At 41.9% G+C, this 13,831-nt stretch overlaps 1 pseudogene; it reads left to right on the top strand.

Moving 5' to 3' along the window:
• Nucleotides 1–3,462: 3,462 nt before the first annotated feature.
• On the top strand, nt 3,463–3,582 carry LOC147825244 (U2 spliceosomal RNA; annotated as a pseudogene).
• The last annotated feature ends 10,249 nt before the right edge of the window (nt 3,583–13,831 follow it).

Here is a 13,831-nt window from a genome sequence, read left to right as displayed (position 1 = left end):
TTGTTGTGAAGCAGCAGATGCTAAATAGGCATAGGTGTTGCCTTCCCATTCTAGCCTGGGTTGGGTTAGTTCTGTGCAGACTTGGAGCTGGAGAGTGTGTGTCCAAGTCAGGTGCTATGACTCAGACCTAGAAGGGGCGAGGCAAGTGGGCACGTTGCTGATATTGTGACTTGGCATAGGAGCAAGTCTGTGTGCTGGGCATGGTGCTGGGCATTCTTTGTGGTTATCTTACAGGACACAGCCCTGCAAATTAGCTTGCATGGCCTCCATTTTAGAGATGGGGAAACTGAAGCTCGGAGTGATTTTCTCTAGGTCCCCAGCTAATCCAGGTGGAGCAGGGATGAGTCACAATACTTTCTGCATCTTCAGGATCATAGCAGGATTTTCTCCCCCCACCCCAGCCCAGTACTACAGTTTGAACCCAAGGCTTTTGCATTGAGCAATATCCCCAGCGCTTTTCTTAAAATTCTTTGTTTTTTATTTTTGAGATGGGGTCTTCCTAAGTCATTACATTGCCCAGTCTGGGCTTGAACTTGTCATACTCCTGCTTAGCTTTCCAGAGTGCTGGGATTAAAGGTGTGGGTCACCACAACTATTTTAGAATTTGCATTTTAAACTGACTAGCAAGTGGAGCCCATGGAGACACCACATCTAAATGTAACATGGTATCCTGGAAGAGAAAAAGGACACCAGGGAAAACAGAGTGACTGCTTAAAGCATGGACTTTAGTGGATGACGGTGTATCATTATTGGTTCATTCATTGTGACAAATATATCATATGAACACAAAATGTTAATAATAGGGAAACTAGGGTCATATAGGTTACAGGCGATAGGCCTAAACATCACACAACTTCTAAGCAGGTTCCTTCAGCTTGTCCTGAAAACAAGATTTAACGTGAACCCTGGGGGCTGATGCAAGGGTTAAATGAGATGATACATGAAGACCCCTTAGCAAGATGCTTAGCCTAGAACAAGGGTTCCGGAAATTAGGACATTATTATTTTGATGCTAATTGTTATTTTTACAATTATTCTACATGTAAAACCACTGACAGACAGACTCCTTTGTAGCTTCATTTTATTCATAAATTTTAAAACCTGGGAATCTCACCTAGTAGGTGCCACTTGGGCTAATCCAAGACCCAAAGAGCATAACATACCCCTCCCCGGGGAAAGCTGACAGGACACCACCTGTACCTCCTACCTGGACATACATGAGGGCTTCTTCAGAACAAGCAGGAAAAAAAGTTTGCCATTGCCTCCCTTAGGGACAAAGAAAGCTGCCTTCCTTCTCCTCCACTTAGTCCTCCACCAATATCAGTCTGGATTTTGACTCTCAGTGAGGACAATCCAGTCCCAACACAAAGGTAGTGGCACAGAAGGACACCATAGGAGGAAAGGTATGCATGGCCAGAGAGCTGTGGCAATTGGCCTGCCTGTTGGCTCTAGGAGGAGACCCAAGCTTACCCCTCCCCTCATGGGGGTATTCCTGTCTGGAGTCCAGCACCAAGGTCTAGTCCCTTGTCTCCTCCAGACCAGTGTGAGAGGAGCAAGGCTGTGTAGGCACCAAGGATGCATTCACTACCCTGTGAGCGATGGACCTGTCCCTCCCAGGAAGCGGACCAGTGGAGCTCGTGAAAGTCCCCAAAGACCAAGAGCAGCTGTGCCTTCAGGGGAGAGCCTGGAACCTTCTGTGGGACACAACCAGATAGAGTCCTTACTAATCATGTGACTCCAGCATGGCCACAGCTGGCATTGAAGAAGACCTTGAAAGAAACTGAAAAGAACTGAAGGAAAAAGAAGAGAACCAGGGTATCAGGGGGCCACAAAGGACTATGGAGGGTGAAAGAGACAGGCCTGGACAGGACATAGGATCTGCAGTTGAGAGATCACAGTGGCCATCTGGAGCAAACTTCCATAGCTAGAGAAGATGTCAAGATTGTACAAAACTGTTTGTTGCAGCATTGTTCATAACAGTGAACAATGGGAAATAATGTCAAAGTCCAGCCATAAAAGACAGACAGATATACTGGGTGTGGTGGTGCATGCCTGTTATCCCAGCACTCGGGAAGCTGAGGCAGGAGGATGGTGGTGAGTTTAAGGCCAGCCTGGGCTTCATAGTGAGTTCAAGGGGGCCATACTGAACTTAGTAGTGAGACTCTGTCTCAAAAAGGGGGGTGTTGGGGTGTTGCTCAGCAAGAAGACCCTGGGTTGAATTCCTACTACTGAGACAGAGAGAGAGAGAGAGAGATGAATCACAATTTAGCCATGTACAGATGGCTTTTGCTCAGTGTTTAGAGACAATGGTATTACTTGCTGATATTAAAAAGATTGAGAAGTTTTATGGAAGAAAAAAAAAGTGACCAGCTTCTCTTGAGCACCAGAAACTATGGGAACACTGGCCTTCATTTTCAATTGAAGTGATTTTTTTTTCCACTACTGGGGATTGAAGCCAGGGTCTTCACACTGCGCTCCATCCCCCCGCCCTTTTTAATATTTTATTTTGAGACAGGGTCTAGCTCAGCCACTAAGTTGCCCAGACTAGGTTTGAACTTGCAATCTTCCTGCCTCCACTGGCATGACTTTGACTGGAACAAGAGCAGCTGCCTCCTTCAAATGTCGAACCCTTATTGGGGAGCCCAAGGTTTCTAACCTACCAAAGTCACCCATGCAATCTCATCTGTCTCTAGCAGCTATGAGTGTGACATTTTGTGTGTTCTTCTCCCTGTGCCTGGAACATTCTCTCCATTCATTCCAGCCCTGTGTCCTGATAAATCTTTTGGATCCTCTAGGAGCCAGCATAAATGTTACCTCTTCAGGGACAATTTCCCTGACTCTCTCAGACTGAGTTATATCACCCTGTATTCATATTCTTACTTCACCCTCATAAAATTCTTCACTGCTGTCACTAGAGAACTATTTGTGATAGCTTTCCCTTACGGGGAACTGTACTTAATAAACACAAAAGGAATGAGGAAATACAAAGTCATCATCAAGATACCAGATCTCCAAGGCAGGATCCACCCATGGATATTAAGCTCAGTGAGGGAAAGTTTAGGGAACATGGAATTGCATAGTCTCAATATGTTCTCCTCAAAACAATTTTTATTACAATAAGCCCCTGATTAAAAAATGAGTTCCATTCAGGAGAATGTTCATCAAATGTCAGATTTGTTTGTAAGTCCAGCAAAGTGAATCTTATATACCTTTGACACAAATGTACAATGTATATTTGCTTCGTGCTTCTTAACTGTCCCCTCCACATCACCACTGCTTTTCCTCTTGCTTCAGGACCTCCTGGGCTCTGACTGAGCACTGTACTACTATACACTGTCGCATTCTACAGTAAGCACACAGCAGCACAACTGTGACACTGTCAGGCAGACATGTAAGCTACTTTCATAATTTGTTCACGTCTATGAATGTTCATAATTCAAGGCCTGTTCATATCTGTGAAAGTGTTGCTTCTCAGCCTTTTGGCTAAGATCAAGTGTAGTATCATATCTGTGAAAGTCCACAACTTGAATGTTCTTAAAATGGGGACTTACTGTAGTTACAGAAGGGTAAAATAGTAACTTTAGAAATGAAAAACCACACCGGTGCCTTAGCAAAGTGGCCAAGGTTAATGTCACTAGTAAAAGACATATTAACATCATGGACCGTGGATTGAACACCTTAAGCAAAGTAGGTCACATCAGTGGTATTCTTTTTTTTTTTTTCTCCAGTGGTATTCTTCCCATCCAGGCACAACCTCAAACTGTGAGAAAATATTAGAGGAACCCAAACTGAGGGACATTTTACAGAATAACTAACCAGTACTCTTAAAAAAGTCTTAAAGTCCTATGTCCACAGATACAAAGTAGCCCCCGGGATAGAATCAACAAACTGAGCCAGCAGCACAAGACCCCAGGAAAAGCCCATGGCTGTTGTAAACTACAAAAACAGTGCAGGATTTTACTCCAAAAGTGACTCCTTCTGCACTGCAGGCTAGATTTGGAGAAGAAATCCAGTGCAGCATCAGCCTTATTGCCAAAGTGTTTAGTCAGAAGCCATTTTGGGGAAGGGCTGATTGTTTAAGATTGAGCCACAGAGCAATTGAAAAACAACATTTCAGGGCTGGGGATTTAGCTCAGTGGTTCCGGCGCCTGCCTTGCAAGCACAAGGTCCTGAGTTTGATCCCCGGTACCAAAACAAAAACAAAAACAAACAAACAAACAAAAAAAAAAAACACAAAGAAAAACAACATTTCAGGGTTTCGAGTGTTACCATGCCACAGTGACTGGGTGAAAGATAGCATAGGAGACAGTTATAAGTGGGAGCAGGCTGTATATAGAACCCCTGAGAAGTATAAGCTCAGAGGCTCTGTTCTCCATGATGAAAAACCAGGCTGAGTGTGTGTAGCTTTTAGTGGTGTCTGGGTCTGAGAACTGGCATTAAGTCCAGTGGTCTGCTTGAATGCCCACTCTGCTGCCTATATCCAGCACAGATTCGTGGTTTAATTGCTTTTCTCCTCTATTAATATGAGTAAGGACACAGCTTAGCTTGAGACTGAGGTATATGGACAGAGGGGCCTCTGGAGCATCGAGGGTGGGTGTCACCCCTCACAAACCCATACGCCATAATGCTAGGCAAAGAAAATCATGACTTGCTGGATTCTTTTTTTTTTTTTTTGGTACTGGTTATCGAACTCAGGTCCTTGCGCTTCCGCAGCAGGCGGTGAAACCACTGAGCTAAATCCCCGGCCCGACTTGCTGGATTCTAAGACTGCAGATATTGGGAAGAAATCAATCCTTTACAAAGACAGAGGGAATTTTTTTTTTTTACTCATTCCCCCACCCCCCCCACCCCCACGCACACTGGTTTGGGGGGTTTTCCTTCTTTTTTTCTTTTTTTTTTCCTTTTAATTTTCTTTTCTTTCTTCTTTTTAAATTTTTTCCCCCTTTTCTTGTTTGTTCTTTTCTGTGACCTTTATGTAATTCTATTCTTTACTCCTTAATAGGATCTTTTATCTCACTTTTCTCTCCTTCTCATCTTCCATTGCTTAATTTTTCAAATTTTGCTTTTTTCGTTCTCCCATTTCTCTACCCCCTCTATCTTTACTAGTATAACCATTAAGCTTTATTAATCTTTAGATGGTTAGTTAACTCTTTGTTACTACTGTTGAATTCTTTTCTATTGTTAGTGGAGGTATAGCTGTTATATTTAGTAGATATTTACTGTATGTCAATATTAGGTTTGTCTTAGTGTTTATACTGTAGTTACAGATAGATCTCTTTTCTATAGTTAAGGGTGGTACATTATTGGGTTTTGTGGTATGTAATTTTCCATTTTGTCTTTGATGCTATTATTGTTGCTGATTCAGTTGCTTTTGCCAGCACGGCCCAGTTGTTGCTATTAATTGATTTTATCTCTATGCCAATATCTGAATTGCCTTTGCATCATTAACAATACAGTAAGTCCCCAACTTATGAACAAGTTCCATTTCAGAAGAATTGTTCATACAATTCACTGTATCTTCTCCTCCCTAATGGAGGTGGTCAGATCTTGGGACAGAGGCAAAGGCCCATAATTAGTCATGCCCAGAGTGTACCACTGAAAAGCAGACATTAACTAAGGAGATCTCCACCATTAGCAACAAAGTCTTTCTACTTATAAGCACCTGCAAACCTCAACACACACACACACACACACACACACACACACACACACACACACAAAACCAAAATAGAAACATGAGAAGACAAGACATTAAAATACCTCCAAAATCTCCCAACTCCCCCAAAGCTGATCCCTAGGGCAGCAAGGGGGAGGAAATCAAAAGCCACACAGCTGAATTATTTGAAATGATAAAAGAGGAGATAAAAATAACAGATCAATAAGGTGCTCATGACCTCAAAGAACATATAACTAAACAGATAATGGATAAAAACAATCACCAAATTTATAGAAGACACCAATAAAAAACTAGCTGAGCTAAACATAATGATACAAAACATGAATGACCAGTTTAACAAAGAATTGGAGTCCATGAAAAGGTACCAAACAGAAATCCAGGAGTTTAAAAACTTTATTGGAATTATGGGCACCAAAAGTGACCAGTGTGAGGAGAGAGTGTCAGAACTAGAAGGTAGGACTGATGTTAGAGACCAATTATTTAGAGATACCTTGAGAACAACAAGAGATGAAAAATAGATTCAACAGCTGCTAGACACAAAGAAGGCTAATCTAAGATTATTGGAATTAGTGAAAAATCAGAGGACAGAACAAATGGCATAAAAAACCCTGTTTATTGGAAAAAATAGCAAAAACTTTTCCAAATACGGGGGAAGAATTTAACATACAGACTAATGAGGCAGATAGAAGCCTATATAGCCACTATCAGAAAAGAACCTCTACATGACATATTATAGGAAAAATCCAAGAAGTCCAACACAAGGACAGAATCTTAAAAGATGTTAGAGAAGAGCAACAAATCACTATAAAGATAAACCCACTAGAATTACAGCAGAATTCTCAACACAAGCCTCAAAGGACAGGAGAGCTTGGAGTAAAATGTTTCAAGTCCTAAAAGAAAACAACTTCCAACCCAGATTGATATATCCTGAAAAACTATCTTTCAAAATTGATGAAGAAATAAAATCTTTCTATGACAAAGAGCATCTTAAGAATTCATGACCACCGAAGCAACACTACAAAAAATTCTCAAGGATATCCCAGAAATAGACAGTGAAGCCAACAATGCCAAAAAGTCTAATAGAAAGACTGTACCAGGCAGGGGGAGCAGTTAAGCCAAAAGGAAAAAAAAAAAAAAGGCAATCAGCAACAGGAAAATAATGCAATAACAGGAATAAGCCAATATCTTTCTGTAATAACTCTCAACATGAATGATCTCAAATACTCAATCAAAAAACACAGATTGATATAGACATAAAATCCTCAACAAGATACTGGTGATCAGAATGGAAGAAATTACCAAAAAGATCATACACTATGACCAAGTAGGCTCCATTCCAGGAATGCAGAAATAGTTCAACATATGCAAATCAGTTTATGTAATACATCACACAAACAGAAGCAAAGAAAAAAATTATATGATCATATAAATCGATGAAGAAAAAGGCTTTGAAAAAAATTGAACATCCATTCACAATTAAAAAAAGAACCAACCCTGAGGAAAATAGGTGTCGAAGACTTTGTTTCAATCTTATGAAAGCCGTTTATGATTACCAGCATCAAGTGAGGAAAAGCTGAAAGCTTTCCCTCTAAAATCAGGAAAAAGACAAAAATGACCACTATTACCCCTCCTATTATTAATATAGTACTTGAAACTTAGCCAGAAGAAATCAGGCAAGAGAAAAAAAAAAAAAAAAAAGGAAATATACAGGAAAGGAAGAAGTAAAATTGTCATTATTTGCATATGATGATAGTCATTATACACAAGACCAAAAAAGCTCCACAAAAAGACTCCTAGAATTGATAACCAAATTCAATAGCATAGTGGATAAAAAATCAACACACAAAAATCAATAGCATTCCAGTACGCCAATAATGAACTCACTGAGTGAGAAATTAGGAAAACAATACTATTCATGATAGCATCGAGCAAAATTAAATACTTAGGAATTAATCTAACCAAAGAACTTTAAAACCTCTACAATGAAAACTACAGTACTTTGAGAAAGGATGTCAAGGGGACACCAGAAAATGGAAAGATATCTCCTATTTTTGGATAGGCAGAACCAATGTTGTCCAAATAGCCATTTTTCCAAAACTGATACACAGATTTAATGCAATCCCAATCAAAATACCAATAACATTCTTCACAGAACTAGAGAAAACAATTCTAAACTTTATATGGTACCAGAAGAGACTCAGAATAGCAAAAGCAATCCTAGGCAACAAGAGCAAAGCAGGAGGCATCATAATCCCAGAATTCAAGTTATACTACAAAGCTACAGTGATAAAAACATTGTGGCACTGGCACAAAAATAGACATGTGGATCAATGGAACAGAATAGAGGACATAGAAACAATTTCAGCCACATTCATCTATCCGATCTTTGACAAAGGGGTCAAAAACGTACTTGGTAAGAAAGATAGGCTCTTGAACAATGGTGCTGAGAAAGCTGGGTATCCATATGCAGAAGATAAAATCTAGATCCATATAGCACAATGTACTAAACTAAAATCAAAATGGATCAAAGATCTAAATGTTAAAACAGCTGGAAGATAAAGTAGGTAAAACTCTTTTTTTTTTTTGGTACTGGGGATCGAACTCAGGTCCTTGCACTTGCAAGGCAGGCGGTGGAACCACTGAGCTAAATCCCCGGCCCAAGTAGGTAAAACTCTTAAAGACATAGGTATAGGCAAGGATTTTCTGAACAGAGCCCCACTTGCACAAGAAATAGCACCAAAAATCAACAAATGGGATCATATCAAATTAAAAAGCTTCTGTGCAGCAAAGGAAATAACCAAAAGAGTGAAGAGACAATGTACAAAATGGGAAAAGAATTTTGCCAGCTATTTATGAGATAGAGGACTAACATCTGGAATATGAAAAAAACTCAAAAAATAGACTCCCCAAAATAAAAGAACCAATCAAAAAATGGGAAACTGCAATGAATAGACACTTCTCAGAAGAAGTACAAATGGTCAATAAATACATGTAAAAATGTTCGACATCTCTGGCCATTAGAGAAGTACAAATGGAAAGAAAACAGAGATTCCATCCAGAAAGAATGGCTATCACCAAAACATCAAATAACAACAAATGCTGGTGAGGCTTCAGGGAAAAAAGGAAGCCATATATATTGTTAGTGGGAATGTAAACTGGTACAACCACTATGGAAATCGGTATAGAGATTCCTCAAAAAATTAAAACTAGAAATTCCAGTCCACTTAACCATTCCCCTTCTAGGTATCTTCCCTGCAAAGTTAAAGACATCATATTACAGTGATATATGCATACCTATTTTTATAGCAGCACAATTTATAATAGCTACATCTTGGAAACAGTCTATATGCCCATCACCAGATGAATGAGTAAAGAAAATGTTGTCTTTATATACAGTGGAGTACTACTGTGCCATAAATAGGATAAAGTTGAGTCATTTGTGGGAAAATGGATACACCTTGAGACCATAATGTTAAGTGAAATAAATGAGACGCACAGCTTAAATATCACATGGTTTCCCTTATATGAGAGACCAAAAATACAAATAAAGAGCAAAGTAAAAGATAGATAATAGGAGATACAGAGGTAGATGTTTTGCAAAAGGGAAGGGAGCGGGGAGAGAGAAAGGGGAAAGAGAAGTAAGAAGGATTAAGATGTGATATGTGCATGCACCAAGTTTCCACAAGGAATGTAATCATTATGTACTGCAAGCATGTACAAACAAAAAAAGGTCTGAAGTTCATGAGAGACAAGAAAAGCAAAGGCTGTCACAGATTGGAGCAGACTCAGGAAACATGACAACCAAATGCAATGTGAGACATGAGATCAGATCCAAGGGCAGATATAAAAGTGGAACAGCAAGTACTAACTAAACAGTGTGTTACCAGGGTGCGTTTCTTAGTTTCATCAATGCAGTATGATGAAATTATAATATGTGAGATGTTCATCTGAGGGAAGCTGGATGAAAGTTATATGAGAAGTGTGCTTCAGTTTTGCAAGTCTTCTGTAAATCTAAAAGAGTCTCAGAATCTTCCACAGCAAGATGCTATTGGTGTAATTACTTTGCTTAATGTTTATGTCCTCTGCTAGGCTGTAAGCTTCATGAAGACAGGGACTATGAGTGCACTGTCTTTTCATCATTGCTTCCTGGCATTATGTAGCAGACACACAGTGAGCTTTCAATTAAAATGTGCTGAACAAACAGACCCATAGTAACAGACACGGATCAATGTCCATGATGTCTTGTTATGTGAAAAACATAGGGCACAAGACAGCCCACATGTCATGATCCCACTTGTAGCTTTGAAAAAGTATATGTAAATATTTGTATAAAAAACATGCAAAGATTACTTCTTTCCTCTCCCTCCTTTTCTCTTCCTCTTCCTATATTTTCTTCTCTCTCTCTTTCTCCCTCTCTCTCTCTCCCTGAATTGAATCTAGGGCCTTCACATTGAGCTATACCTTTTTATTTCTTATTTTTGAGACAGAGTCTCATTAAGTCATTAAGCTTCCCAGACTAGGCTCAAACTTGCTATCCTCCTGCCTTGGCCTCCGGAATGCTTCAGATTGCAGGTGTACACCACCATGCCCAGCTGACTACAAGGATTCAAAAGCAATATGTTGGCAGTGGCTATGACTAGAAGATAAGGGCATAGGTAATTTTTCTTTACTTTTTTTCATGTAGTGTGTGTGTGTATGTTTGTGTGTGTGTGCTGTGGATTGAACCCAATATGTTATGCATTATGCATACTAGGCAAGTGCTCTACCACAGAGCTACATCACCAGATCTACTTGGTATATTTTCTAAGCATATTTAAAGTTTCATAAACTACTTTTATGTGCAGAAAAAAGTATACACACACACACATACAAGCATCACTTCAAAGAAAGCCCTGAGTAGTACACTTGGGTTCCTTGGCACAGACCTGGGTTCTGGTGTGGGCACAGACCTGGAGCCAGTCAGTAGGGCCATGTCACTAAGTCACTAAGTTGCCCAAGATGGTCTTAAACTTGTGACCTTCCTGCCTTGGTCTCCCAGAGCGCTGGAACTATAGGTGTGCAACACCACACCCAGCTCAGTATGACCTCATCTTAACTTGATTATATCTGCGAGGACCCTATTTCCAAATAAGGTCACATTCAATGGTGCTAGATTTAGAATTTGAACATTTCTTTTTGGGAGACACAATTTAACCTATCACAGCTAGGAACTGCCCTGTACTCATTGTCTCTGACTGCCTAACACACCACTTCCAAACTTAGCTACTTAAAATAGCGACCATTTTATTTGCTCACAGTTCCATGGATCAGCAATCAGAGCAGGGCTCAGCGGGGAGGTTTTCTGCTGGTCTCAGTTGAGGTCATTAGTGTGGCTGTAGTGTTCTCGTGTCTTGACTGGGCCTGGAGGGCCTAACATAGCTTTATTCATGTGTGTGGCTCTTGATGCTGGCTGTCATCAGTCAGTCTGGTGAGCCTGGACTGGGATCACACCTGTTCATTCCACATGACCCCTCTTGCCAGAGCAGGCTAGCCCAGGAATACTCACCTGCAGCTGAGCAGACTCAGGGAGGACAAGAGCAAAGCTGCAAGGTCTCTGAAGGACTGGGCTGCTTCATTCTAGCAGTCAGAGCAAGTCACAGGCAAGCCTAGATTCAAGAGATATAGACATAGACTTGACTTCCTCATGGAAAAAGTAACAGAGTCAGGCTGCAAAGTGGCAGACAGTGAGGAGACACTGAAGTCACCTTTGAAAACCATTATAAGGCCATAGTTCTCAGAGGGTGTATGAGTAGATGCAGGCCAGTGTAGCAACTGATCAAGATACACTGGGGACAGTGCCACAAATTAGAGTAAAGGTACAGGAAAAATCAGGGGATTCCCTGGTGTATGTCACAGTGAGTGGGAGGTAGAGACTGAGTTAAGCTTCAAATCAAGGGCTCTCTCTTTTATGCCTGATTCTAGACACTGACCCCCATGTCCTGATCCCTATGTCCCCAGTCACAAGCTAAGATAATCATTTCTGGGATCATAGTTTAATTCTACAACTATTCCAAATCCCAAAGGAAGTAGCTAGGTTCTTATGTGCAGTGCTGACAAGAGAATATTTGCCAAAAATTGGTGCAGAATGCATTGGGAGTTAGCCCTCAGGAAAGGATCTTTCCTTCTCTCACAGGTGATCACTTCACTTGCCCTTTTCTCCCATGGCTGCCCCCCCCCCCATACTAGGGATCAAACTCAGGACCTTGCACTTGTGAGGCAGCACCACAGAGCTAAATCCCCAGCCCCTGGATGCCCACTCTTGTGTGGGAGGAAAACCTCCAAGGACATGCATCTAGTGCTAGGAGGTCAAATCCTGGCTGTGTGATTCACCATGTGACTTTGAGCCTCTTCCTCAAAGTGGGCTCAAGGGGCTTTTGTAAGAACTGATGAGAACAAACACTCCATCATCTGTATGGACATGCACGTCCCTGGCTCACTCATTCATTCATATATTACTCATGCAGTGGTCAGCATTGTTTTGTCTGCCCAGAGCACCCACTCTGTCCTAGGATCCTTCTTTATCCTTCTCCAACCATCTCTAAGCATGCACTTTGAATAGAAGCTGCCATCTCCTTCATTACCTTCCTCGTAGTGGGTGCATGGCTGGGCAACTAGCTCAAGATGAGACAATTCGTATGCTGAGGATGGAAGCCAGGGTCTCATCCATGCAAGGCAAATGTTCTACAACTGAGCTACACCTCCAGCCCTTCCTTAAGATTTTTCAATATGTGAATGTAAAAAGGTAGATCCATTCCCCTCTGGACTGGAAAGTAGAAAGCTCTGTAGCTATTGGTGGTCATGTCTTTCACCATGAGGAGGAAATGAAACAGGGGAAAAGGTCCTGGTGCTGTGTCACACCTTCATTCCAGCTGTCTCTGAGTCTCACCCACATCTTCCTCTTCCTGTACTTATCAGACTCTTCCCAAAGAAACTTTTTTTTGCCCAAACTTGTAACAAAAGGAATTTTGATGATGACAGTTGATTTGTCTATTGAGGAATTCCATCTGCCAAGTCCTGGAGACAAAACAGAGAAGACCCATATCCTGTCCTCTGAAGAGCCATGATGAGAGAGAAGACCATGGGCAGTGTGATTGGGCTGTCACAGTCACAGCACAGAGTAGGCAAGCTTTGCTTTGCCTACGGCTATCTGAGAAGGTCTAACAGTGGAGGCTTCTGCCCTGGGCCTTAGGACTGTGCGTAAATCTCCCTGGAGTGTGGGTCATGGGAGGGATCACAGAGGACTGGAAGCATTTTAAACAAAGCTGTAACAATTGGTATGAAGGCACGGGATGGGTCTCAACAGAGTCCTGTTGGGGAATAGAGGCATTTCCTGGGACTAGGGCCCAGGTGGAGAAGGAAGCAGAGTCAGATAGAAGAGCCTGTGGTCCAAGCTTGAAAGCATGATGGTAGCAGCCAGTTTCTGGAGAGCTGAGTGTGGTAAGGGCCATCTGTCTGTAGAGGAGGCACACCAGTACTGGTACTGGGGCTGTCAGGACTTCTTCAGCACACTAGTGTGGCAGCCCAGTTTAACCCTATAGCATGCATCCCACACCTTGGGTACTCACCTGGAGGGGGCCAGCAGGTGAGAAGGGAGCTCAGCCATGCAGACAAGCTCAGCTTCTCAAGCATCTCATGCCTGGGTTCTTTTGCCAAGATCAGTCCCTTTGCACATCCTGAGTGTGACACCCAGCAGCAGGCATAGCCGACAATTTCATGGCAGGCTGGCTTCACTGTAGGTGCCATGCTCTCTGCTCCCAGCTTCCAGAATCAAGAGTGGATGGCCTGGCTACAAACATATTTGCTTACAACTTTAAAGGCTATAAGTGAGCCATTTGGTTCACATGGGGAGAAGGTAGAGAATTTGGAGGGAAGGACCTCCATGGAGGCCTCAGCCACCCAGGACCAGAGAGGTAGCCTCCTTCTGGAGGTCAGAGCCCTTCTTTCTCATGCAGTCATTGAGCACCAGGCACCAGGCTGGGAGCTCAGTGCACCCAACAGAAGGGCCCTCCATCCAGGGCAGCCAAGAGGTCATGTGGAGTTCATGATGAGAAAAAAGAGCAGGAGGTCAGCTCCAGACAGAGAGGCTGTCTGGACTCATGCTCCCAAAGATATGTTC

This window comes from Heterocephalus glaber, unplaced genomic scaffold (genome assembly GCF_053883595.1).
Source record: "Heterocephalus glaber isolate CG9 unplaced genomic scaffold, H.glaber_assembly_v1.0 deba00001504, whole genome shotgun sequence".
NCBI lineage: Eukaryota > Metazoa > Chordata > Mammalia > Rodentia > Bathyergidae > Heterocephalus > Heterocephalus glaber.
This window is presented reverse-complemented; position numbering and strand designations above follow the sequence as displayed.